At 40.6% G+C, this 27,073-nt stretch overlaps 1 long non-coding RNA gene across 2 annotated transcripts in view; it reads right to left on the bottom strand.

Annotated features, from left to right (window-relative positions):
- The window catches only part of LOC106037272 (uncharacterized), a 67,685-nt gene that overhangs the window by 20,243 nt on the left and 20,369 nt on the right, over positions 1-27,073 (bottom strand). The window contains exon 3 of one of the 2 annotated variants that reach the window (XR_007164102.2): positions 17,161-22,794. The exons of the other annotated variant lie outside the window; for it this stretch is intronic. This is a non-coding gene — a long non-coding RNA (uncharacterized lncRNA). Of the gene's footprint in view, positions 1-17,160; positions 22,795-27,073 lie in introns of those variants that run through there. 2 annotated transcript variants of the gene reach the window in all.

Consider the following 27,073-nt stretch of genomic DNA (forward strand, 5'->3'; position numbering starts at 1 on the left):
AAGTGCCAGACTATTCCTGTCTGTCTTGGAGGAGATGTTCCACTTTCCACTCAAACTTTGGGCAGAAGAGACCAGACTGATCCCCTGGGCTGGGTAGGGCATCCACCTGCAAAGTGGGACATCTGTGCTCCAGACCCACTGAGTGTTTCATGGCCAAACAGCAGAAGAGCTATAGTTTACCACCCTCTGGTAGGGTGCTCACGCTGCAGCTGGCCACAGCACCGTATCTTGCCGAGGACGCCGAGACAAGGTTATTTAGTCTGGTTTCAATTGTCCAGGGGAGATATGGGCAGTCACAGCAAGACCTGTTACTTATATAGGTAGAGTATGTTCCTTAAAAGGCTCATGTTCTGCATCGTCCCCAAATATAGGGCAAGTTATTTTATTCACATTGTATCTCCTGACAAATAAAAAAAAAAAAAAAGAAAAATCAACACAAAACACGTGTTGTATATTGGGGCCAATACAGTTGCTGCTCCTTGTTTTCAGTTCAACTAAGAACAATCTAAAAATAGAAAACAGTCAAAGAACCAAAACTCAACAGCAGCCTGCGTCATCGCTATATATCTTCAAACCACAGTAATATGAGATGATAAATAAAAAATAGAGAAAAAACCTCCAGGCCATAAAAACAGAGAAAAGGAAGAAGTTTCTAAGGAGAAAAAAAAACCTCTCAAATGTTGCAATTTTAAATGAAAAACAGCATAACATGAAGATTAACATTTTATTTATTCCAAGACAAAGAGAAATACCCCAGGTATGTAAAGAAAAAATACTGTGGCCAAAGTCTCCCTTCTAAAGAAGCACACAGAATTGTTCGCAGCCTTGCACCATCTTACAGCTTGTGGACCAGCAGTCCTACGCCCCAATGCCAACACCAAACCCAGTTTCTTCGGATCTCTTGCCCCTGTTTTAGAAGTCTGTTCCGTTAAGTCTAGGGCAGAGAAAATCTCATAAGATCTCATATATCTCCTCATAAGAGGTTTCAGTAGGGAATTATCCTCACTGTTAAAATCACTCTTTTTCTAGCACAGCCTTGGCTGAATTTCCCATTCCACCCATTTGATCACATTTTTTCTTTACTAATTTGAAGACCATCCCCTCAATTTCAGAGATGACCCATTTATAGAGCTGCTACACCAAAGCCTCCTTCAAGTTTGGTCTCTCTAGACCACATTTCCCAGGCCTAGGCCCTTTTCTGCAGCTCTTTTCCAAGTTTTCCCACCTCAGTTTTTAGGACAGGCACCAGAACTGATCATTCCAGTGACAATCTCACTAATGCCACTGACACCAAGGGTCAGAGTCACCACTGTGCCTGGCCTGCGACTCCACAGCCACCTCTCTGGAGCACATCTCCACAGGCCCCAGCTGCCTGTTCCTGCCCTCAGGCCACCCTGTCACCCCTTTACCAGGCCCCAGCTCCACAGACTACCTAAATCTTGATTCCCATCGAATTCTTGCCCCCCCGGTTCCTCAGAGGAACAATAACGAATGTTTTATCCACATGGGTTCAGGGACGCTTGCACTCTTTGAGGATGAGTGTGAATGTGTGTTCCCTCTTCAGCCCTTGCTGTTTATCGCACTCAGGTAGTCATCCGGTTTCCTTTCCCAGCAAGCACAAATTGATTTCTATTCTCCTTTTTTTTTTTTTTTATGCTAACCTAACTGCTTAAAATAATGAGCGCTTTTTAATTGGCCAAATATTTATTTAATGACAGGGTGGTGAGCAGGGACTTGTTTTCACTTCCAGTCACGACCGTCTCCCTGGCACGATCCTTGGTGCCACGAGCAGAATGCTTATTGGCTTCACCCCTGCATGGAGACGGGAAACCTTGCTGCACAGGGGCAACTCTCTTTGTTCTGCAATATGAATGCTAAATTTAACTGTCATTAAAATTACATCACAGAGCCTGAAACTTTCTAAACAAAGCTGGTTAGACTGCATCCCAGAAGAAGCTGCTTCTGAAAGATAGTGCTTATTTATTCACCTGTTTTATAACAGCATCGTGCACTTAACTCTTCAGAAAAGAGGTTCAGGAAAGATAAAGACCCTGACCACAGATACCATTTTCTTTTTCTTCTTTTTTTTTTTTTTTTCTGGATTTTACACCTATGTTACAAAAGAAATATGCTTAACACTTTTTTTGTTAAAGCTAAGGAGGACAGATTTGTGCCCCTTCAGGCAACTGAATTATGAAACACAAGCAGTTTTGTTTGCTCAGATTTATCAAGTCCTGTAAATTAAAATTTCTTCTGAATTCCCACTGGTATTGCTAGGCTGCAACCTGATAACCAAAATTCTTCTGTTGCTAGAAACAGATCAATGAAATTTCCATTATCCAGGCTGAAACAAATGCAAAACCAGAATCAGTGGTAAAAATCATCAGGAGACAGAAACATCTTGAAAGTCTTTCTGGGTGAATTAGACAAAGGCGAATGTTTTAAGACCTTTCATGCAGTGCTCTCCTCCAGACCTTCAGTGGTTCTAGAGAAAGTGGGAACCCAGCCTAGCCGATCATTGTTTCAGCTTCATGGCAGCAACAGGACTGTCTTCTTGACTCACTTCTCACATTCATGAACTTGCTTGTCTTAGTTTTAGCATCAAATGAAATACAGGAGAGAAGTTTTTACCTAAATGACCTAAGAGCAAAAGTCGCACTAATTTTCAATGTGTCAGCTGTCATCCAGGACACCAAACTGCTTTTGAAAGTCATACAGTGCATGTTGGCGTTGTTACACAAAGGGATTTCCAGCCATACAGGCTCTTTGATAACAGTTTAATGTCTCAGAAGAAAACAACTCGCTCAGTTTGCCAGTGACCACTTCTAAGGCCTCTATTAAGCTTTTAAATGGAATTAGTGAAGTTTTCAAAAGTTACCACAGACTCATCACCAAAAACTAAGCTTGTGTTTCTCATTGATAGCCCTGTGTGTATGATATAAAAATAAAGTAAAATGAAGACTCAGAGAACAACCATCCCCACAGACACCTTAACACCAAGGAGTACAGCAAGAATAGAAGTGGAGAAGTGCAGTTAGAATTAAGTAGTGAAAAGATGCAACTTTCCACTAGCTTTGTTTTGTAACACAGAAATGAGACACATTTGTGCAGAAGCAGAAGGTTTTCTATTACACTCCACACCAACTGTCACCCCACAACCACGTCAACCCAAGCATCAGATGTAGGCCTGCGTCTTTTTTATCTATATATGATAACTAAGGGCAGAGAAACCTCCAAGAGTTTCTTAAAGTTCTTCTTTAGTAGTACTAGCCCTATCTTATTGACAGAGGTTCCATATATAAAATCAGATGTTAAAAATGTAAGCAAAATCAGAAGTTTTTCTTAAATATGTCACCTCCAGTATCGTTTACCCAAACACAGCCTAGGAACAACATTATTATAGTGGTAAGAAATGCAAAATACATTAAACAAGGCATCAGGACAGAGAAAGGACAAGGTGTTGCCAAATAGCTTGAGAGCTGATATGGTCTCATTTTGATCCCCACATTAGCAAGTCATATGTCTAACTTCACATGTGAAATCTTATCTGAAGATGCTTTACTGAAGTTATGTTATGAACCTGATTATAAATTCTTCAGACTCTTCTAGGGCCAATTTACAAAGGTTTATGTGCAAACCTAATGCTGGGAGATGAGAACACAATGTTCTTTAATACGCAAAGAAAACCTGACCAGAGTACTATGATCAGATGACTTCAGTTTCACCAAAGATAAAACATCTGCTGAGTTTGGAGTGAGCAGCTCTTAGAGAGATGTCTTAAGAAAAATTGCTTTTCATGGCTACCTTACACACTACAGCAGACAGCTTGTTAGTGAAGCTGATCAAAACCTTTTAAAGCAGAAATCTAGGGAGAGAGGATGTCTTAAAAAGAGAAGATCCGCTTTCCCTGAAAAATTTCCACTTTTTAGAGAAAATGGAAAACCAAGGCACTAGTATTCTGAAAAGTTCTAAGATTTCAGCCAAAAAAATGACATGTGACTGGCAAGGAGTTAAAATACCACATGCTCTCTCCATTTCTCTGGGCTGTGTTTCCTATGGGAAGTACGGAGGCAGGATTAGGGAAGCTTGGGGAGGGGGACTTTGGAAAGAGGGGGGATCAGTAAACCTGGAGGGAGAGTGATGCACAAGGCATTGAACTAGAGCTCCCACATTGTGTCTCAGCAGCATTTCTCACCAGACTGGGGGAGTCGGGAAGAAAGTATGCAGGGTGTGGTTGCTTTTCTTGGACAGAAAGAAAAAAATAGCCCCAGAATTGACAGTTTCTAGTTTTATTGGCTGAAAAGTCAAAAATCTTCCATAGGGAACCCTTCCACCCCCTCTCTGACCCCTGACCATATTTGTTTGATCAGATTTGCTGGGTACTGGCATACTAGTTCAGTGTTTCTTTTTAGGGAAAAGGAGGAGACCGTAGTCTGTCATATCTTGGGGAACTGGGTTAGAGACAAGAGACGGATGACAAGGGTGATTGGGCATGGTGTTGGCAGGGTGTCAAGGGGAGCTGAGAGGGGGTGGTAACCATCTGCCTGGAGAAGGAGGTTGCTGAGACGGAGGTAAAGGAGGTGGCAGAAGGAGAACAAGTTTGTGCAGTATTTCAGAAAGACTTTGGTTTAGTTTGAGAATAGGGTGAATGTGGACCCATTTCTAATCCAGCAAAGGGAAGTTATTAATGCCACTCAATAGGAGCTTCCTTTCATTGAACAAAAGGTGGGTGAACTCACTCTAAGGAAGTTAGCATTTGCCTTGCCTCACAAGGCTGTGGAAATACTGAATAAAGCTGCAGGGAAGTGAATTTCAGCTACAAAAAGCCTGAAGTAGATGACTCATGCTCTTTCTAGGTATTCCTGCCAGAGGGTCTAATTGTAGGAATCTGAATTGCAACCAAAGATTCATTCCCAGGTTGAAGTTGTTCCTTCCCTGTATGCATCATTCATCCCAGTGTAAGCAGTGTCAGAGAGAATAGCATCAAACACCCTTGCATCTATAACCCAAAAGGGGAAGGCTAGTAAGAATCACATCTTTGTAAGTTTTCTGGCCTTACAGCAATGGTCTCCAGACAGTCAGCACTCAGAGAATACCAAATATAACACGAGCTTGAGGAATGCATAATTACAGACCATGCAGGAACAAGAGCAGGGTGAAGAAGAAGCCAGATTCACAGAAGCGACTGATGGAGAAAATGATGTTTCCAATGACTGTCCAAAATATTCAATGGAATATTAGTGTGCTAATACAAACTGAGATATTAATGTCAGAAAAACAACAACAATAACAACAACGAACCATTATGGAGCTGCAGAACAATCAGCATTATCAAAAAATGACAATTCCCAGACAGGAACTTAGCAGTGTTGTGACAGAAGCCTCAGGTGGGCCTGCCTCAATCTTTCCTACATGGAGAAAAAAGGGAAAGTTCAAAAATGAAAAGTTTTATTTATTTATTGCCTCCCTCCAGATGGCAACCAAGCTGACGATTCAGAGAGACATAATACACAGACCAAACCCTGTTCCATCAGACTCTGCCCCTTGCATGTTTAGGAATAGAGAAACTCTTGTTTCAAGCTGAGCTCTGTCTCTACCCATACAGCAACTTCAATGAGCCACGAAATAGTTATGAACACATCTTCTGTCCTGGCACTTCACAGAGCCACTAAGGTGGTACCTGGGCCTGTGCTAGGAGCTGTGTCACTCATCTTCATGGATAAAGGACAACAATAAAGACAGACCGATAGAGGAAATTTTCTGAATGCAAGTGTAGCCACAGAAATACAGGTTTGCTTATTTATCCTTCTCAAGCAAGGATGAAAAAATATCGAGGTTCAACACTCTGAGTCCATCTGGTTCTCAGCCCAGCTGCTCCCATGAGAGATCTCCGAACTGGGCAAGGCACAGACCTGGTCCCTTCCAGCCCAGCCAGAGTCCCAACTACTGTTTGTGGAGTCTTAGTCCTTCCTTCCCTTTCTGCCTCTCAGAAGAAAATATCGTTATAAATAACTCACCTCCATGGTATGCTGTAGTTATGAAGGCATACCATTTAATCAAAACGTTCAAAATTAACTCTATTTGTGAACTTCAAATCAGCATAACATTCAAGTAGATGCTGAAATCCTATTGAGGTCAAACTACTCAGTACAGCCTACACTGTTGCATGAAATACCTTAAGTATTCGCATTAAATAAAATTAGACTAAGGGTGACAAGCTTATATGTCTGGCAACTCATTTATCCTCTTTCTGAAATCTGTAAAACACTTCCCCATTCAGCATTCAGGATTCATGCTTTTAAACAGATCTGACTTTTCACAGTTTGCTCAAGAGAAAGACCAAGCAAGAATGATACAGAAAGTAGACATAATTTTCATGTGATGTGAGTTCAAATGTATGTTATTATGCTAAATTAAATAACAAACATTTGGGTTATCAGTTTTAAAATAATGAACTTCCTTTTACTTTTATCAGAATCTGAAATCTGGTTATTCCCCCTCTTCCCCCATACTATAAGTCTCATCAAATCCCCAAAGATAAGATCTACCCAAAATTATCTTTGTTCCACTGAGAACTAACAATGATTCCAGGACACCCGCTGGATATAGACATGTTGGATCGTGTGAGGTCTACCTGGAAAAGAGAAGCTAATTGCTGTCATGAAGGCAAATACAAAATTTCATTGTAAGAAAAAATCCAAGCACCCACTATGTAAATTTTAATTTAATAGGTCCAGATCCTGTCAGTATACCTATACACCTTTCTGGCTGTTGAAAAGCATCTGACCTCTCCTGCAGTAATCCAGTAAGGTAAATGCATTTTCAAGGCTGGTGTCTGAAGCATGCAGTTTTGGAAAGAACAACTTGGGTTGCTGGTACACACCAGCACCAAAACAGAAAGAAGTAACTCCAGCTTAATATTTGTAGTGTAATAAAGAACAGTATATTTCAGTTTGGGTAAATCATTTGATCAACACGTACAGAAATGAACACTTCCTCTTGCATAAGGGGAAGCAATTAAAAAAGAAAAGATTATATTTGTCATGTAATTTACTCTCAATGATTAATTCAACTAACTCCAAACAATTCCATTATTTAGTCTTCCAGCGTCCTACTAATCTGGATCTCTTTCCCTCATCTCCCAAGAAACCCTATGCAAAAAAAGCAGAGGAATTATTAATTTTTTAGCATTAGACAGCCTGACCTTGCTCTCCATTAAGCAGAGTGTTTCCATAGTTTCCATGTAATTTGTCATGGATGAGTTCACCTACGTATCAAGCAGGCTTTTTATATTACCAGACTTGCACGGGAAATAAAATCTGAATTGCTGCAGTTTAATGAAAATATAAAACCCAAAGCAAAACTGTAAATAAATAAATAAATCATATTTTCTGCAGAAGGTCAAATGCCCACTATGTTTTTAGACATGTCCCTGTGAACTTGCAGAGCTTTTCAACGAAAGGACAGCACACCACGGAGTCCTTAGCATTTCTGAGGATGCAAATGAAGCAAAAAGACCTTAGGTCAAAGCCCAGATCCACTGCAATCAACAACATTCAGGCCATTGATTTCAAAGGATCACAAGGCTTCTTAGCAACTTGTTAGAATTTAGTTTCAGACCTTTAATTAAGGGCTTAGCACCAAAGGTCCCATTGCTCAGGGCAGACACTGAAAGCTGCTGCTCACCTAAGGATTTACGATCATGTCTGCACTTCTCCTTTCTGCTGTTGCGAAGGCAAAAGCTCTCCCGAAGATGCCAGGAGAGCCCAGATCAGCAAGGTCCAGCATCCCACCCCACCGAGGTATGGCAGATGGCTGGAGAAAGCTGATGCAGAAACGGAGCAAAGGAAAAAAGCTGCAGCAACGTGGGCTTGCTGAGGTGAGGCACTGCGTGCTGAGCACTATCTGTGTTGTGTTTGCTTTCATAACGTGGACAACAGCCCTGATAAGCTGTGGAACACTGCACTTGCCAGCACCAGCTGGCAGCAATCCAGAGGTGTCGCAGGAGGGTTAGAGAGGGGCTTTGGGATGTTTTTTTTTTTTTTCCTCAGCTAAGTGCAAATGAGAGACGCTGGCAAGCAGGATAAAATGTTAACTCAAAAACTTTCCACTCTCTTGGCAGCTAAAAAGGCTTAATACGGTTTGCTGAAAAGGTTTTCTAAATTGGCCAAAGGACTTGGCTGTGAAAAAGTGAGCAAGAGAAGTTTTTGATCTAAAACAAAACAGCTCTTTCTGGGTGCCGCAGTCCACACTTCAAGAGATGGGTTAGGGTTTTCTCCCTTATAGTTACTGAAGGAGAAGAGATCATGGAGAGACACAGCTGAACACAAGCATGAGCAGAAAGAAGTTTCTGTGCAATCATTTTCATATATCTAGATGTGTTCTTCCCATATCTCCACGTATGAAACGTGAATGGTCTTGCTTGAGCAACCGGCCTGAAAGTATCCAGAAGCAGTGAGCACATCTGAACTCCCAAAATTAGGGGTTTCAAAGGAAAGGATTTGATCATATTTGTAAAGATAATAGAACACATTCTGCCACCCTTTCTTGATGTGCTGGTAGTGGATGTAAAAGACAAAAGTTTACTACAGTCTTAAGGCCCAGCTCCAAGCTAGACGAAAACCCCACTGAAACTCGCAGAGCTGATGGCAAAGGAAGTATTTCTGCATTAGGACCATTCCTCAGGCAGTGTAAAATGTCTTAATTTCATTGATTTCAAAAGAGCAATGTCACTCTAATCGGACTAAGATTGGTACTGAACAGAATGCTGCAGGTCCCCGAGGTAGGTGCTTAGTTGGAATTGCCCCAGTGGGGTGTCAACACCATTTGGAAAAGTCATAAACAAGAAATTGCTATCGCTATGTTTGGGAAAGAATAGCTGTGACTGTTTTCTTCTCTCAAATCTATTTGTCTGTAGGGACAAGCAGTAACTAATTTTCTGCTGTCCTTGAAAAATCAGTGCTTGCTATGCTAATTCAAAGGCAAAAGCCACCACAACATGTGTGTTTATCAGCACTCTTAAAAAAAAAAAGCCATCCTGCAAAGAGCTAACTTTATAGAAACTGAATTAAGAGAAATATCCCCCCCTGCAAATTGTAAGACTTTATCACCAGTTTTGATGTGATAAAGTTACACAGATGAAATAAATCTGTGCTGTGAGAGTGCATGTGTTCACCTCTCTAACTTTATTGTGGTTATAGGTCCTGCATGCCATGGTGGGGAAATGACTGATATCAGTGATGGTAACTCAATTCCACATCCGCATAGTCGTCAGTCTTCTGGTGCTCTTAAAAAAAAAAAAAAAAAAACCTGCGTAATGTTCTACTGATGTTCTGTAGAGTTTCTCCTTTCTGATGTTATGTATTATTGCTGCAGCTTCCAAAATTGCAAAGATTTTCATTGTTTACAAAGTGAATTATGCTCTCATATCTTTCGCCTTACCGTTTCCTCAATTGCTTAGCAACAAATCTCCAGAAAGAAAGGAAAAACAAAATTGCATTTTTTCTTTCTTTCATGTTATGCATCAGATGCATCTCTGGTGCAACCCCACCATCAGCCAGCTTAACACCCAGGGCGCATTTGGTCCATGTTAATCCTGATGTTCTGTAAAGAGTCTCTACATGTCAGTATTTAAGTACTGCCTCTCTGCATCTGTGATAGTTCTAGCCCTGGGGCTACAGCTTCATAAACACTATCTTCCACGTTCAACTTTTCTAATACCACTACCGATTTCCAGTTGTTCCTTTTCAGTTCAGAACTTGAGGTACATCAGACTTGGGCTGGGTTGAAAACAACTGTAGTTATTGATCCAGCCAGCCCGTATGCACAACATTGGAAACGGACTTCTGCAGCTTTCACAGACATGGTTTTTGCAAAATGAATGTCACTGACATTATTTTAGACTTAAACAGCCACAGTGATTTTCACCACGTAAGAAATATCTATTTGTACCTTGACAGCTACCTCTCCTTTCTTTAGCTTAGGATATGGAGTTAAATGATAGTGTCCAACACCCTGAATTGACTATTGTTATATGCTAGATAGAGGATCAATAGGTATAAAACTATTTACGTAGGTAATCCATACTCCCAAAGGAATGAGGAAAGAGATACTGAGTGAAGACTGTGTACAAGAATCACAGGGAGCAATCGGAGAAAACATCCCAATAGCATGTGAAAATAAGTGACTGCTTCGCATAACACCATAGAGGGTCACACTGGTACACAAAGGAGGAGCCAGTCCTGCATTGCCAGGGGAAAGCACTGCATTACCTAATACTATTTTCTGTCTTTAATTTTAATGAACGTCAAGCTGCTATATCCAATGAAATTCATTCCCAAATGGGAAAGTTAAATAGGTTTACAGAGTTATATTAGTTTTATAGTGCACTGAGTCAGATGACTTCCAGAAGAAGCTAGTGCAACTCAATCAACCTTTATTATAATTCAGGAGATGCACAATAAAATCACAACAAATACGCAGTGTGTGTACAGAGGCCAGAACACCTGTGCATTGCTTTAATAAGCTTGCGAGCGGCTGCAAGTTATAGCAGTAGTCTGCTATGGTATTTCTGTTTAATGAATAGCTTTTGCTAATCGGGTGACAAAAGATGCACAGTTTTCATGCTGAAATCTCCTGCCTCTACTGCCCTGACTCCTTGGTGTCTGTATTCAACACTGCTTCATTAGACATCCAGATATTAGGTAGGTAAAATCCTAAGTGGATTTTCCCTATTGTGGAGAAATAAAGCCATTTCCCTAAAAACCTATAAACGTTTTCAAGGCAAGAGAGATCCTAGAAGGCTGTCTATATTACTAAGAAGCCCAAATTTCCAGTTTGTAACGCCTTTGACTTAACATTTTGGTTACAGCTATCCCATCCCTGCTGAATTAGCATTGTGGTGCCTTTCCAGCATCTGACAGACAGCATTTAAATGGCTTTTTGGAGTGGGTGCATTTTCCAGAAGAGCTGTTATGGAGTCCATTTGTCCATTTTCACAGTTCACACTTTACATTTTCCAGGTGCTTTTAGTTTGTTCATGCAATGTGGAACTTGCCTAGAGCAAGGAAATGTCCAAGAGTGCCAGTGGAACTTGGGCATACTTACAGGGTGGTTTGAATGTCTTATGTACAGGCAGGATACTGAGGAACTAGAAAGATAAAACTCTTTAAACCAGGGGAAGATTTTCAAATCCATTGGGACTTAATCTAAAAAAGCAGAACCCATATTTATATACCTTGAAATCTGAGCCAATCTCCGCTGAATTCATTCAAAGTGCATAGCACATTGAATGCACAATACATTCTTTGTCACAGTGTAAAAAATGGAAAATAATTGTAAGGGGTTCTGATGCAAGACTCCAGGACATAATTAATTGCCATTAGTCAGCCCTACTATCAGTTCTTCAGTGCAGAGACTGAAATTTACTTCCCCTGCCTTTTTATGAGTACTATTAGTCATATTCACAGATTAACTCATGCTTCAGCTTTGCAGAGTGAAACAGCTATCAAGTCACCCATGTTATTCTACACAGTTCAACTCCAGAATGTTTGATTAAATGTTGGGCAGAGTAGCAGCTCTGGGATATGCTGTTATTCATTAACAAGCCTCGTGTAAGAAACACCCTCGGGTTCTGTCCCTTCAGAAATGGTGCAGAAAACGCGTTGAACCTTGGAGTCATTACCTCGCTCCAGATTTTCCCCCCTGTTGATGTGCAGAGCATCACTAATTATCACATTGAGCAATGGCAGCCAAGAATTCGCCTGTCGCTGCTCAAGGCTCACCCATTCAAAAGCAGAGAGAGCAAGCAAGCAGCCCTGATGAGGCCATTACTCAGTGGGAGAATGAGCACCTAACAAAACAGGAAAGGAGGAGAGCCATACAGAGCAGACATGGGAACATGAAACAGGCCAGCTCAAGATTATGCACTGATGCTATGCTGTTTGGCATGGGTAAAAATTGTGCTTTGTCTGAACTTACATAGCCTGAACTTCAGCTGGAGAAAGGTTAGGAGAACAGAGGTGGCAGGCGGAAAGTGCTCCATATTCTGGCAAGCAAAGACCATATAAACCTGGAAACAGATGTGGCCAGTCCAGGAGAACAGATTTCAGCACGGTAGCTGTTCTCTGCGTTACAAAAGATTTTTGAACTATGAAAGACTTCACTGGCGTCAAGAGAACCAGGCGCTTTTGGAGACTCCAGAGGTCTAGTTCAAATCACAGTTCAGCTCTGGATGGGCTGCACAAACTCACATAAATTGTCTGGATCTGCCTGGGACCTCAGCTTCCCTGACCGTGAGTGGCAGCAATCACTCCACTTCTCTTCCTTGCAGGGCTTAGCAAGGCTGAACTCCAGAGAAGACTACAAGGTGCTACCAGGCAAATGAGGGCCAAAGAAGCCTCTAGACACATGGACCTCTCAACTCCTATGAAGAGCTAGCAAGAGCATTTATGAATACACACAGTGCAGCTTGCCCCTGCCCATTCTCGTGTCTGAAAAGGTCTCTAGGTATTTATGGAAAAATATCTGACAATCAAGGATGTCTTTCAGAAGTACGTTAGAGCAAGCTTGGGCACAAAGATCTCTTCACAGTAGCGAATGGATTTCTAAATTAAGAGAGACATCCCTGCACACCTCATGTACAAGGTTAAGTAAAACAACATCAAATGCAAATGGGTCATAGTCTCCAATCTTGTTCCATGCTCTCGAGTGCAGGTAAAAGACAGGAGGACTTCTTCCAGTTTTGGTCTGAAAGAATGTTTCATCACTAAAGCAATCTATTGGAATAACTGCCACCCCAGACACATAATACACAGCAGCATTTATGCACCAATATGAAAGCCAATATCCTTATTTGCAAAGCAATAGCAGCTAAAGAAAATATACCCGAAGGGTATGGGCAAGACAGCATGTGAAGATGAATTATTCCCCAAAGGAACATTGGATTCCATGTATATTACTTCTACATGGAGTTGATTACTTTCAGTAGCATGTACAGAGACCAGCAAAGAGTACCTCAGTGGCTGTTATCAGCGATGATTTACAAGAAATCTAAATTAATTTTTAAGTATTGCAGGTTAGAAGAAGACAGTGAAATGCAGCAATCTGCACAAAAGGATAGACTGAAAACAAAACAAAACATGGAATTGCTAGCTGCAACTCCCCCTTGAATCGATCCACCTGATAAACAACTTTGGGTTTTGCTGCCTTCAATAATTCAGCCCTGTTTTTTCTCACTTCTATATGCAAGCACAATAAGCCTGTGTAGATTCCTTACAGACTAACTGATCAGTCATTGCATATATAGTAGGCCAGGGTCACGGCTAGTCCTTTCTTCCTCAAGCCAAGAACTCCTTGTTGTCTTTAATGTTTCTTTGGCATGATAAACAAACCCTGACTTACTACAGAATAAGGCTTCCTACCCTGAAAGATCAAAAGATGGCTAGCAGAATAACAAACAGAAGAAAACCCACACCCAACAAATATTTCAGGTACCCAAGGATTCCTCACTTATACTGAAACACCGACTCCTGCAGGACATGCCAGGCTCCCTGCACACAGCACTGTAGGAATTTAACAGAGTGAGGAGTTTTACATCAAACTGAAGACTCAGAATAAATGTAAAGAGGAAATTGAAGGCATACTGGGACAGCAAAGCACGGTCTGTCATAGGCAAGGTTTGCTCACCCACTGAGCCATCGGGCTACAATGCAGCTCTGGGCTGGAAGCAGTCTAAAGACTGCAGCAAAGTACTACAACAGCACTAATAAGTCAGGCTTCATAGCTGGGCTTCCTAATGCAGGTAGGAATACCACAAACTCAGCTCCGTGATCTCCGAGCAGAGATGAATAAGGTCCTGCCAGCTGCCAAGGTGAGGTGTGACTGGTTGCATCTGGTTGTATCAGCAGGATCTGTTACCCGGACTGGGTCACCTTCAGTCTGCCTGAGACAACACCTAGAGGCATGTAGAGCAACACAATTTTTATGGTTATAGGTTTGCCACCTCCTTTGGCCCATGACATCTTCAGGAACAGGCTGACCACAGGGATCCCGTTCCTAGAGCACTAAATCAGCGAGGATATGCGTTACCTCTTTCAACACAGCTTTCGGGGTTAACCACAGTTTTTCACCCAAGGCTCCCAGGGTGCAAGTCCAATTCTGCTTGGGTATGGAAAATTGAGAACATGAAGAAATAGCAAAAGGTGTTGCTAACCTGAAAACCACTGGATGTGGGGAGGCTGAAAAGAAGCTGGACAAATTTAGGAGAGAGAGAAAGTTATACCACTTCTGACCTAGCAGTACTTTGGATAGTTTGTACTTCAGCTTGATGGAGGGAGGAAAATCAGTTATTGTCCTGATTCTTTGCTTCAGACTGTACTCCACTGTAAGTCTTAAAGCTGGGTGAGTCATTCAGAAGAAATTTGTAATTTGTTTATTTTGACCCATTTCTATTTCACAAATCACTTTTTCTTTTACAGTTCTACAACAGTCTTTCTCAACTTCTGTCAGGGTGAAGGCTGCTCATGAATTATTTACTGTTCAGTACATAGCGTACTGATTTGTCACCAAATCTAGAAGGTGATGCGGAGGTTCATGGGTCAATTACAAAACGAAAGGCAAGTCAAATTCATTGCGTGATCTTCTACCTAAAAACTTCCACATGAGACTTTCAGACAGTTAACTACTTTCTTGTTCTTAACCAAAAGATCTGGTTTATCAGTAAATATAGAAAATTAATTACAAGGATTGTAAAAACTACAGGAGCAAGCTCCAAGACACATTTGCTGAAATATTCCTTTATGTGGATTTCTACTGTAGATGTGATTGGTAGTCCTTGTCAATCAGCAATTGTATATATGCTTAGAAATAAAAATGGATGGCAACAATTCTACATCTGATTTTGTTGTATTTGTATCCAAAATATGAAAGTAATTTTCCAACAATACTGCAAAATACATACACCTCAAAAGCCTTTATTCTTTATAACCTATAAAGGGTACAGCCATCAATTTTAACACTTATTTGGTACATTACATTTTTGCCATGTTGCTATCATAATCATAAAATGTGATTGATGTACCGCTATTCACTATTTCATTTAGACAGGTTTAAAGACTAAACTACAAATGCTCAAATTCAAAGCCTATGTTCTTTTTACAGACAGATATTTTGTTAGCACATGGTTTAAAATGAAAAATCTTTTATAATCTCATTTCTAATCTGAATGTGGCTTTAGAATTAGCCTTCAGACAAAACTTCTATAGCAGTGCATGTGTTGAGTTGTGCTTCAAGCTTGTTTCATACTTACACCTTTTAAGAACCCACCATCTGCAGAGGTTTTTTTTTTTTTTTTTTTTTTTTTTTTTTTTTACAGCTGTGCCAAAATTCAGGAATAATCTTTCATAAATTATTTATTCTTCTGTTGGCAAGACAATAGATCATGTACCCAGTTTTTATTGCATATGTAAATATAACTGTATGAGATAATTTGGAGATTCAAAGCAGAACAGCAAATAATTATAATAAAATAACGTTGAGAAAGGAATTTATCAAAGCCAGCTTACTGCTCATGATAACAGCAAGTGATGAGAATTTGGGCTAAAGCAATGCTGCAATTTCTGCTTATGGTAATAATTATGCCCTGGTTTTATGGCCACTCATGTAAATGGCAAGATTTCCATAGACAGCAACTGGGAGAAGAAGTAAACTTGGCTTTTTTTTGTGTGTGACTGCAGTGCCAGACAGAGGAGATGGCGATGAGAAGCACACACGGGCATTTCAGCAAGACTCATGCAGAGGGTGGAAGGAAGAATTCTGCACAGGACAGGAAGCAGGAGATAAAGAAAAAGCAGTACTGTGCAGATTGACAGGAGGAACAGCACTGAACTGCAAGGGGGACTGGAGAAGGGTACTTCTGTGGTGACATGAGACTGGGGTCAAGATGTACAATCCCAAATTCTCTATTTTAAACCACTGGCAAACCCCCTAGACAGCATGAGCCATTCTGGGTGTTATAATTCAGCGGGACTGAATTAATCCTACCGCTGTGCAGAGGGATCAGCTCTCCACCAGAGCAAGCCAGCCTTGCTCCAGGCACCACAGGAGCCTTTTGTTTCACTCTAGCTGGGAATCTGAACCCCAATGCCTATTAGTTTATGCTACATAAAACCAATCTAGCCTGCTGATCAAAGCTTTAGAAGGCTGAGCTCGATTTAAATCTCACCTTTGTATTTTTAGAGGCCAATGAGTGCAATGAGAAGCAGCCAGAGGAGAATTAACCACTGTTTTATTAAATTAGAGAGAATACTCGATACATTTCAGTCTCTCGAGTTAATACTGTGCAGAAGCATGCAGGAAAAGGCCCATCTTTCATTAAAAACACCGCACCAAAGTGGAGCTTGATCTATTATTCAATCAATGCTCTTTTGAAGCAAATGGTCATTTTACATCAAACCCTTTTTCTTCTTTGTTTTCTTTTTAATGCCAAGTCTACTGGGATGTGGGGGCACTCACTGCCCTGGACTGTATTCATTCAGCTGCAACAAGAAAGCAGGGAAAGGAAAGGAAAAGTATTTATAAAGCCACAGAAAGCACTGTAGTGGAGCCTTTTGCACTTTCTATGGGTGCAGAGACAGATAAAAGGGCTTTGTTTAAATTCATAAATTTGGATGAGACTGCAAGGAAGTTATTTATCCTTCTAGCCCCACTGGAAGTCCACTGTATTTTAACTGGGGGTGGCCATTTCCTAAAAAAAAACTACAGAACTCTGCCTCTGCTCTCTGCCCACCATTTTTGCTGACAATAGAGGCCTCACGGGTGCATCCACCCGCACCTTTACACAAGAAGAGAAAAGCTGCAGGAAGTGAACAGCCAGAGCCCCTGACAGTACAGATACCGAGCAGGGAGAGCCGACAGGACAAATCAATAAGGAGTTTGCAGGTGTCTGCAAGACAAAGGCTGCTGCAAAACAAATCGCTGTTGGAAAGGAAAGGCATGTTGTGCAAGGTTATGTATTAAAGAAATTGGCTGGCGACAACATAAACTGGAAGTCTGTCCTTTGAAATGGAAAGGCAAAGAGCTGCCCGTGATGGTGAGGATGGTGGAGTGGTATTAAAAGCAAAGCAGTTTTATATGGGGGAAAAGCTCCCTGACCATGAAAGGGAGAGATGGCATCAGTGAGAGATTCACGTGAGCAAAGACAGGAAAGCAGAAGACAAAACAGAAGGCAGCTTTTTAAAAATAGCTGCCAGTCAGAGATGATGGGCTGGCAGGAATGTGTGTGCATGCATGCATGCACATGCAGTGGGGGAGTTTTCAGTGACAGCACAGAAGTAGCTTTTGCAGACAAGTTATTCTGGAGGGGGATTAATGTGCATCCCAAGCAGTTCCACCAGCTGCCCCAGTACTGGGGAGATTCAGGGCCTTCCTTTGGAGAGACCAAGAACAGCAGTTTACATCAGATCCTTTGCCACTAGCCAGGAAAGTGCCTCCTCTGTACAATCCACCTCTGCTACCAGCAGAGAACAAAGCTAGATTAGGAACTGAAGCCCTGTCTGCAAAACTCAGTGGGAAGTAGCACATTGACTTCTGCTGGTTTTAGATAAGGCCTTCATAAAGGACTAGATGGAACATACTGCTGTGCTGGGAGGTGGGGCCCAGGTGTGCTGGTTAAAGAGCAGATACAAAAAGCCTTTGGCAGAAAATGGTGCTTAACATCATAACCGTGGAAGTTATCTGTGCGTGCTCTGTCTCATGCCACTCCACCTGGCTGGTACCAGTCACATAGAGCAGAATGGCCCTGCCTGGGCTGGGAAGACTTCTGTCCGTGGAACAGCTGAGGCTGGAAGGCACAACTGGAGATGGCCAAGTCCAAACCCCTGCTCGAAGCATGGCCAGAGAGAGCAGGTTGGTCAGTGCTGCAGCCTGCTGGGTTTTGAGCAGCTCCAAGTATGGAGACTTCACATCTCCGTGAGAAACCTGTCTCACTCTTTGACCACTTTCATGGTAAAACAAAATGACAAAGTATTTTCACTTGTTTAAATTGAATTTTCTGCCCATTTCTGCCTTTTGTCCTTTCACAGGACACCAATGAGAAGAGGGTAGCTCCATCTTCTACACACCACCCTATAAAGTATTCATATACACTGATAAGTTCCTTTTGAGCCTTCTCTTCTCCAGACTAAGTAGTCTCACCTCTCAAATTCTCCTCATACAAGAGATGCTGTCTACTTTCTACTTTACTTCAACTTTGTATTGCTTGATTTATGTATTCAGATATATTAAATGTGCTTTGGATTTCTAAACCTGAATAAGAAGTTTTTTCTTTGCAGGATAAGAGATGTTGTTTCAAAAACACCACTGAATTTTGCCCCAATACTTCCTGGCCTTTCAAGTGAGCTTTCTTTGTTTCCATATACATTTGGCTTGGGCTCTTGTAGTCAAAGGACTAGCCCATATTTTTTATTTTTTTTTGGGGGGGGAGAGGGGGCTATATGTGGGGAGTTACATTTGCAAAAAGCTGTTATTTCAAAGTTTTCAGGTTTAAGTCCCAACAGAAACCAACTTTCAGTCATTTTTTATGCAAGCCTCCCCCATTTTGCCTTTGTGATTGGGTAAAGGAGACACACTGAAGAAGGAAAAAATTTGCAAAACACTGCTGAAACAATAGTACCAAAGGTCAATCCACCCAATGAATTAGCTGTAGCATTTTCTCATGTTCTGTGAAAGCCTCTTACCAGTCTGCTCCAACTTGTTCCAGATAAAAAAGCAAGCTGATAAACAGCTCTTTTTTGATTTTATTCCCCTACCTTTAATAACGCTTTATTAAAGCATTGACAAGCTTTTGCCTAGTAATTATTTAGAAGCTGCCTCATGGTCAGGTTGTATAGCTTATTGTTGCTGTATGTTTTTCAGTTGTCAACAATTGAAAAAGGGCCAATATTAAAATACCTCGTCTAAAGTCTCTTTTCTTATCATGCATTGTGATATAAAAAGAACTGAAAAAAATAAAGATTTCATTGCATATTTATGCCTTTCAAGTTCTCAGATTATTGAAGTACAGGAATGGATGAATGAAATGGCATCCTCATTGTGCTGCTTCCTTTTATCATCTGGATGTTCAAATCAGACAGTGGGATGCACACGTACATCTCTTTTTAATAAATGGCTGCTCATTGTATTTTACCACATTACGTAGTGTCTGCTTTAGAAGACTGGCACTTCTTACCTGTCGCAACATAACTGGGGGCAAGATTTCAGATACAGTTTAGTTCAGGACTTGAACAAAGCAGCATAACAAGAGTCAGAGACTGGAAGCTGATGTTAGAATATATTCAGGAAAAGAGAAAAGAGCAAAGTGTGAGGCATGTTAAATCATAGCCCACGAGGAAGTGTGCCAGGTGCTACCCTCTATTTGTTTGAAATATTTCAGTCAAGATCGGGTATCTTTTCTAAGAGATACATTTATCTTTAGAACTCTGGGAGAAAAAATGCAGAGGATTTTTTTCAGTGTGAATCCTAGTCACAATTTCAAAAGCCTTAAACATCCTAGCTGAACTCAAACATTGCAGAGTCCTAGCGTTTTGAGGCCAGAACCCAAAAGGACACAGACATTATATCAAGGTCTGCAGCATGTGAAAACTAGACATTTTGTTCAAAGAGTAAAAATCACACTACTTTGTTACACGTTGCGCAAGAATTCACACTTCAGTATGCTGAATAAGTGACACCCAGAAGTCAACAGGACACATCTCAAACTGCCACCCTCTTGGACATAGGTCTATGTTCTGGGATTGCAGAAGAGAGCATAAGGGAAATCAAAATTGAGGCTGAAGCCTTCTGAACTTAGTGGCTTGCATACCCGTTCTGATTTCTGTCTTCTGTACAACAGTATGCAGGTTAAAAACTGAAGTCCTCCTGCAGCCAAGAACCTATGAGTTGTAAGGTTAGAAGAACGGCAGAGATAAAAGACTCAGTTGTTCGATAGATACCAGGGAGTTAAAAGACAACAGGAAGATCCACATACCAAGTTCTACCTCCTTGGGGGAATGTTACAGCTCCTCAAAGATATGGCAGACTGAATCATAAGAAACATTTCAATGCTTTTTCTTTTCTTTCAGCATTTTCTCAGAGTTCACAAAGAATGTTCTTTTGTAGTCTGTTCTCCCCTGAATCTCTGCTATAAGATGAAAATCTGATGAGTGCCTAACTTTTTGAGCTAACATACAGACTGCTTATTGGTCACTTTTTACACTTTGACCAATGCCATTTTTCTCCTGTTTGAAGATGTCTTTAACAAAACACCAAGAGAAAAATAAATAAATAAATAAATGCATCACTTGCCTTACCTCCCGACAAGTTCTTAATGTTCTGTGCAAATTTCCTGTTTGCTATATGTCTGCAATTTTCCCAGCTTGGGACTGCTTTGATATTTCTCCTCTCTTTTTATGGTGTTTTTTTAGGTTATTTCTCCCCAGACTTTCTTGCCCTCCAGTTGGAGGGTTCTACTGATGGTTATCCCCCTCATTGCTTTTTCCTTTGTTGGAGTTCATTCTTGATGCTTTCTGGTACTACACCAAGTAACCTGACTAACACTATTGATAGCTTATTTTCTCCTTTTCCTCCCAGCATAATTCAAGAAACATCTTATTGTAAAGAAGAACAACAACAAATCCTTGCTGTTGGAATAGAGGGAACGTTAAAGATGAAAACAGTGTTGGCTGCATTATGACTGACAGCAGCTTTCCTTTGAAAGCAACTTTGAAAAGAAACAAGTAACATTACTGCATACCCAAACATGCAATGCTTCAATTGTCCTTCTAAAACACTTTGTCAGCAGTAAGCCATTACCAACTCCGTTCTCCAGGGAGTTAAAAATTATAATCAGTATATTTAACACCTGCACAGCTGTTGTTGCTGCAGCAACCTTTCTCCTCTCCTTTTCCATCCCTTACTTATTTTCATCACAAGTTTTACTACTTAGTACAGGCTTCTCACAGTTATCTCTTGCATAAGAGAGCTTTCACCATAACTCATCACTTCCATCCACCACAGACTTCACCAACCCTGTAGGGTACAGGCCCAAGGAAGATTTGTGAAGTTGACCAAGAATCAATTCTGGGAAGGCAAGCAACTACAGTTCACGGAGGAAAGAAAGGAAGATACACATTCTTTTATTAATATTTGAGATCCCCATGAATGCTCATGGAGATTTTAATGGCAATGTGGGAGAGCTGGAATGTGGAAAAGTGATAACTTAGGCAGAAAAAAAATGAAGAATCCCTGTTTATAATCAGGATCTAAAGGCACATTCTTATTCTTGCCTCTCCTTAGCCTGAACTCTACCCACTGCCAAGTCTAGACTGTGTTACTTTGTGTGGTGGTGCCCATGGACCAGGCCATAGACAAGTATTAGAAATCAAAGGTGGCGAAGGAGGACTCCTACTCACTGACTGGGTAGACTCTGTGCCTACCACCCTTCCAGTACTTCCCCATTTCAGAACAACACCTTCTGAAAGGGCCAAGAAACAAATTCTTGTCCTACGGATCCTATTTCTTGTAGGTTTTCAAGAGACTGCTTTCACCCCCATCCCAAGCACAGCATAGCTGGTTGGATTTGCCTTGCCAAAACAACATGTTGCTGGCAAGAGTCTCCAAAAGGCCCCACAATTTTGTGAGCCTTCCTTCCCCAGCATCATAAATAGGTCCTACACCTGGTCTAAGCACCTGCAGCAATCAAAGCTTATCTTTGCAAGCAGACATTCACGCAAGGCTGGAACTTGATGTTCCTTTGGGGAAGCAAAATTTTGAGAAGTTTTTGCAGTAACACAAATGTGTCAGCGATCTTTCTAACACAGGAGAGCAGATGCTGCTATTTCTGTCTTATAGCCTCAAACAGTAGCCAAGATTTTTCCAAGGTTGGGCAGGGGGTTGGTTTGCCTCCATTTTGGAAGACCTCTCAAAGAAATGCAATCTTAAGAGGATATGGTGGGCACTCCTTTGCAGGAAGGCAACAGCATTTATCCCAATGCACCTGGGAGGGATCCCAGAAATGGGGGTACTTTGTTGTCTATTTTAAATGGCAGTTACAGATGGCAAAATTCAAACATATAATATTTTAATTCAGGGTATGGAAAGATCAAATGCTCTTATAGATCCATCACTTAAAGCATTAGATCTTTAGGAAGTATACTGATATATTCAATACAAAAAGACAATTGCTTCATAATAATTACTGATACTTTATGTGGAATATCCCTTCAGTTACCTTAACTATTCCAGGTATAAGCATAACTGTGAGGAAAATTTACCCAAATGTTAACTGAGAACTTTGTATAGCACATTACTGCATTAAACATCCCTCATGTTTTCCAAACATTTTCAGAGGTGTGAAGTCTAACAGAGTACAATTAACTTAATGAGATTTAAATTACACTAATGCAACTCATTAGGAGAAAAAGGTTATAACATCTTCAGCAGTTACTCAAAGGATCATGTTAACAAAGGGAGACAAGTCTTCCAAGATTCCTCTGTAGTCAGTAAAAAGGAGCAGTTTCTCCTAGAGAGCAAGATTCAGTCTAGAAACTTAATTCAGGTGTTATTTAGCCTCAGAGGATCCTGTCTCTCTTCATCAACTCTTAATGAAGCCTAGAGGTCACCATCCCCGAAAGAGAAGATACGTTGCTCTGAACCTGCTGTTGTATTTTAGGATCTTCATTATTATTTGAAAACCTGGTATCTTCAGGTATCTGAAGATATCTGAAATATCTGGTATTATCTTCACTATTATTTGAAAACCTGGTATGGAAAGAGACATTGTGATGAAGTGATGAGATCCATTGACATACAATCATTTTCCATAGAGCAGTAGCGATCAAAACAGTTAGAAATTCCATTTCCCATACTTTATAAGTAGACCGTGAACCTTATGAAATCCAATAACGGAACTTCTTGTAAAACAAAAGACTGAGTCTTGAGCCAAATTGCTTCTTGAATCTACACAGATGAGGCCTACAGTGAGGACATTATACCCAGTCAGTAACAGGATTAGAAAAATAAAGCCACAGAGCAGGAATCACAATACTGAACTCAAAGTCTTGAGTTATTTTAAGAAAGTAAGGATTTTTTTCTTACTATTTTCTCATCTTTCCAGCCATTATAGAACACTTCAGAAGCGAGTAGGAAATTACTTCAACGATGGAAGGTTTTGAAAAGCAGTTCTATAATGAGGAATTTCCCACTACACAGAGAGCAGAGCACAACTTAAAGACTGTAAGTGAGCACAGTTTGGTAAGCAAATATCTATCATCATATGACTGTACATCTACCAGCACTTGAAGCTTCCTGAATTCAAATCGAATATAGCTCCTTATATTTTAATGGCAGCTGTGAAGGATTAAACATTATGTTTCTTTCTTAATGGCTGCCTTCCACTCCCCTCCTCTGAACTGCACCTAATGACCAAGATCACTCTGTGGATTAGATAACTTGGTGTTACTGTTCTATCCTCCACTTCAACAAGTGACGTTTTTGGACTCATGTCCCACAGTTTTGGAGGGGGGATGGTGGTGGCTGCTTGTGGTTCCTTCCACCCCACCACCTTGGTCTAGCTTATAGTCCACTATCAAAGCAAATAACTCTCAGCACCATGTCACCTCTCATTCAGCAGACATCCAAAAAGCAACAGTGCCTCATTCCTCCATTGAGGAATGCTTCTTCCACACTAGCCCTTCTTCTGGCAATTGCATTGCTGGCAAGGACTTGCACGCTGAATACAAGCAAGTGTCCAACATCCCATTTCAAAGGCCAATATAGTGCCTCCATTTACAAAGGGAAAAAAAAAAAAGGCATTACTTCTTTGGTATTGTTTAGAACTTTCCCACCCAGTTTGCACTTTAATCTCTCATTAACAAAAAAGACCAGGAATCTTCCCATCATCTCCTTTGCTGGTGGTGCTGCCTCTGAAGTTTCCTATGGCACACTCCAACTGATGTCTCCATATTACCTTGGCATACCCACATCCAGTACAAATGCAAATATCTTTCTGCTATTATTCTAGCAGCTCACGTTTACTCAATCACTCTATATTCTCTTCCTTGCCATCTAATACCAGACCTAGGTCCTAAGAAAAAATGATGACCTTCAATGGCTTTGTCCTTTTTGAGGCCAGAACCCAAAAGGGAGTCGTCACAACCCAGAAAAAAAAAAAATATATATATATGGTTTATATATATAATTTTTAATAACCCACCATTATTCTGTTGGGCTTGGTGTTTGTAGTATCCCCTCAGTACCTTTATCAGGTTTTATATCATGACACAAGTGTTGCTATAGCAAAGACTGTCTATGGATGAAAGAACAAGGCTCACAGGGTTTTGTTTTGTTTATTATTAGACTAAACAATCTAACTGAAAGAAATAGACAAGCTCTTTGGCATCCTTAGTATCAAAGGACATGATCCTGTCATCTATCTGATTAGTAACTTCTAATTATTTCTTCAGTTTATTAGCTTATTTCTCAGACTGATAACCCTTTGACTGTTAGAAGGGACCAAAGCTGTAATAGAGAAGTGTGTTAACATAAAACCAAACAGACTGAGCTAATCACCACCACAAGAATTTTGTTTAAACTAGGTCCAACCTAATCCACAGTGTGTTAGAAACAAGATTAGTAGCAGGCAAGATGCCACATCATCCTTACAAACAGTCCCAAAAGCCCTTTTTCATTTTTGTGGATTCTTATTAACTATGTATTATGCATATAATCTGACAAATATTGAGTAGTTAATTGGTAAAGATAAGTGCACTAGTTAGCATCACAGTAACATTGCATTATATTTGATGAATTATGGCAATATTCTACAATAAAAACATTTCACAATTATGTGTACATTACCAAGTTCCTCTACCTATTAAAATGGACTACAGTTTAAAAACCACTTGTCCATTGTAAAATTTAATCTGCATTCTAGACCTATCACTTCATAGTCTCTTTTCTTCTATTCCCTAATTAGTAACTCAGACATATATTAACAGACATTAACCATGTCAAGGGTAACGTCCTTTTCCCATGTATTCTATGTCATACCAATACTAGGCCTCTGCTTTGCTTTAGACTGTAAAGATTTGGGGTTAAAGTCAGTAATCCATGGCTAACTTCCTATTTCTCCCCTGTAAGTTATAACAAATACTTACAACTCAATCAAACGCTTTGCCAGTTTTAAATTAGATTTCTCAGCCTCCAGTGGGTAAGGCTAGCCTTCTGAAATTTTCAGAAACAATCCCTTCTTCATGCATTACCCCATGTCAACCTGAAGCTACAACTATAAGCTCAGCCTTTGATTTCCTCTTGATAGGAGAAAAATCTAGATGTTCCCAAATTTCAATTCTATTCTGCCTGAAATACTGCTATGTGATTTTCCCCAGTATTTATAATTTGTACTCATGGAAACAACACAAAGGATAAGCAGAAAGAAAACCAGACAAACAAAAAAGAAACCCCAAAATTACACACACACAGACAACAATACCATGAAAGCATCTCCAGAGTGTAAAAATATCTGGATTGCTCTCTGGAAATAAGGCGCCTATGTCTGTTTTGGATTTTAGAGCAGAGAGTCTAAAATCAGCCCCCCGGGCTTAGACAGGTCATGTTTCAATTAAATTCATTCCCAGTTTCTTATATCTAGTCATGTCTGCATGTTCTGCAGCCAATAGACCTAAAACTTCAACAGAAGGTGAGAAACCTTTGCAACGTTTGCATAACACGTTTGGCAAAGCTGGAGATGGCAATGGGGTATTGCCATGCATACAAAGTCAATTAAAATAGCGTTATGGAAAATGCAGAAGTAAGAAAATAGGAGACAAAAACATAACCTGTACAAGATCCCAAAAGCACCATCTGAAAAGCTTCCAATTTTTCCAGGTTTAAAAAGATTTGTAGAGCAGAACAGCATTTGCAACATAAACAACTAATATGTATATTTTTAACTGAAGAAAAACACAAGTTTCCAAAATGCTATTTCATGCTCAGATCACTACCTTTTTATTGGCAATTCTCTGAAGTTGTACAATGAGGAGAATTTTACTAATGTCAGAAGTTGGAGAAGTGCAGGTAATGAAAAGATCCAGTCCTCTTCAAGCTTGTGGTGCCAGAAATATTTAGTCAAGAGATCCCCTATAAGCAGGGGAAAGAAAAAAAAAAAAAAAAAAGCTTTGTGTCCTTTGTGACTCAAAATGATGCATTGCTTCACCTGGAAATTTACCAAGACATGGGCCAACAAGTGAGAAAAATAGAAGACAGATGCAAATTGTCCCAGGGAATCAGCTGTCATATTGCAAATAGATTGGAAAGGAAATTCAAGAATCAGGTATCTGAGAACACAAACATACGAGATTTTATTGTTTCCAGTGCTAACACTAAACCGTCAAACACAGATGCAGACAGCAGTTGACCTGAGAGCCACTGCTGAAGGAATTAACACTTCTACAGCGTATGCAATGCTTCAAGCACACTTTACTACGTAGTTATTTGAAGTATAATTAGTTCCTACTGCAAACCCTGAGAGATGCTTTTTGTCAGTATGGGACCAAGCACAAAGAGGGTCCCAGAAGGACTGAACCCAGCCAAGCTCTGAAGAGCTTCACATTAATAGAGTACTTGTGTACGGGTGACACCTTCCCCACTAGAGGGTTTGCCTGAAGAGGTTGGACAGACATTTGCAGAGAATGGTTTGACCAAGGTTAGTTGTCCAGTGGGTCTTTCCAACTCTACAGTTTTGACTCATCAAGAATGAGGTCAGTGTTACACTGTCATTGCCATCCTGATCACTCTTCCCCAACGGTCACGCTATTAATTCCTCTGCCTGTCTTTACTTCTCTTTAATAGACTAGAGACCAGGAGGTTTACCTCTAAACCAAAGCCAAGCCTAGGAAGCATTGCAGTGCAAAAGTAGACTCAGAAGTGGCTCTGTGCATGTAGGATCTTGGGGGAGAGTTAAGGCAGCAGACACAAGGTCATCTTCCTATGAGATGAGACCCAAGACAAGGACATTAGACTTCAGCTGACCAGCCTGAGA

Source organism: Anser cygnoides, chromosome 5 (assembly GCF_040182565.1).
Source record: "Anser cygnoides isolate HZ-2024a breed goose chromosome 5, Taihu_goose_T2T_genome, whole genome shotgun sequence".
NCBI classification, from domain to species: Eukaryota; Metazoa; Chordata; class Aves; order Anseriformes; family Anatidae; genus Anser; species Anser cygnoides.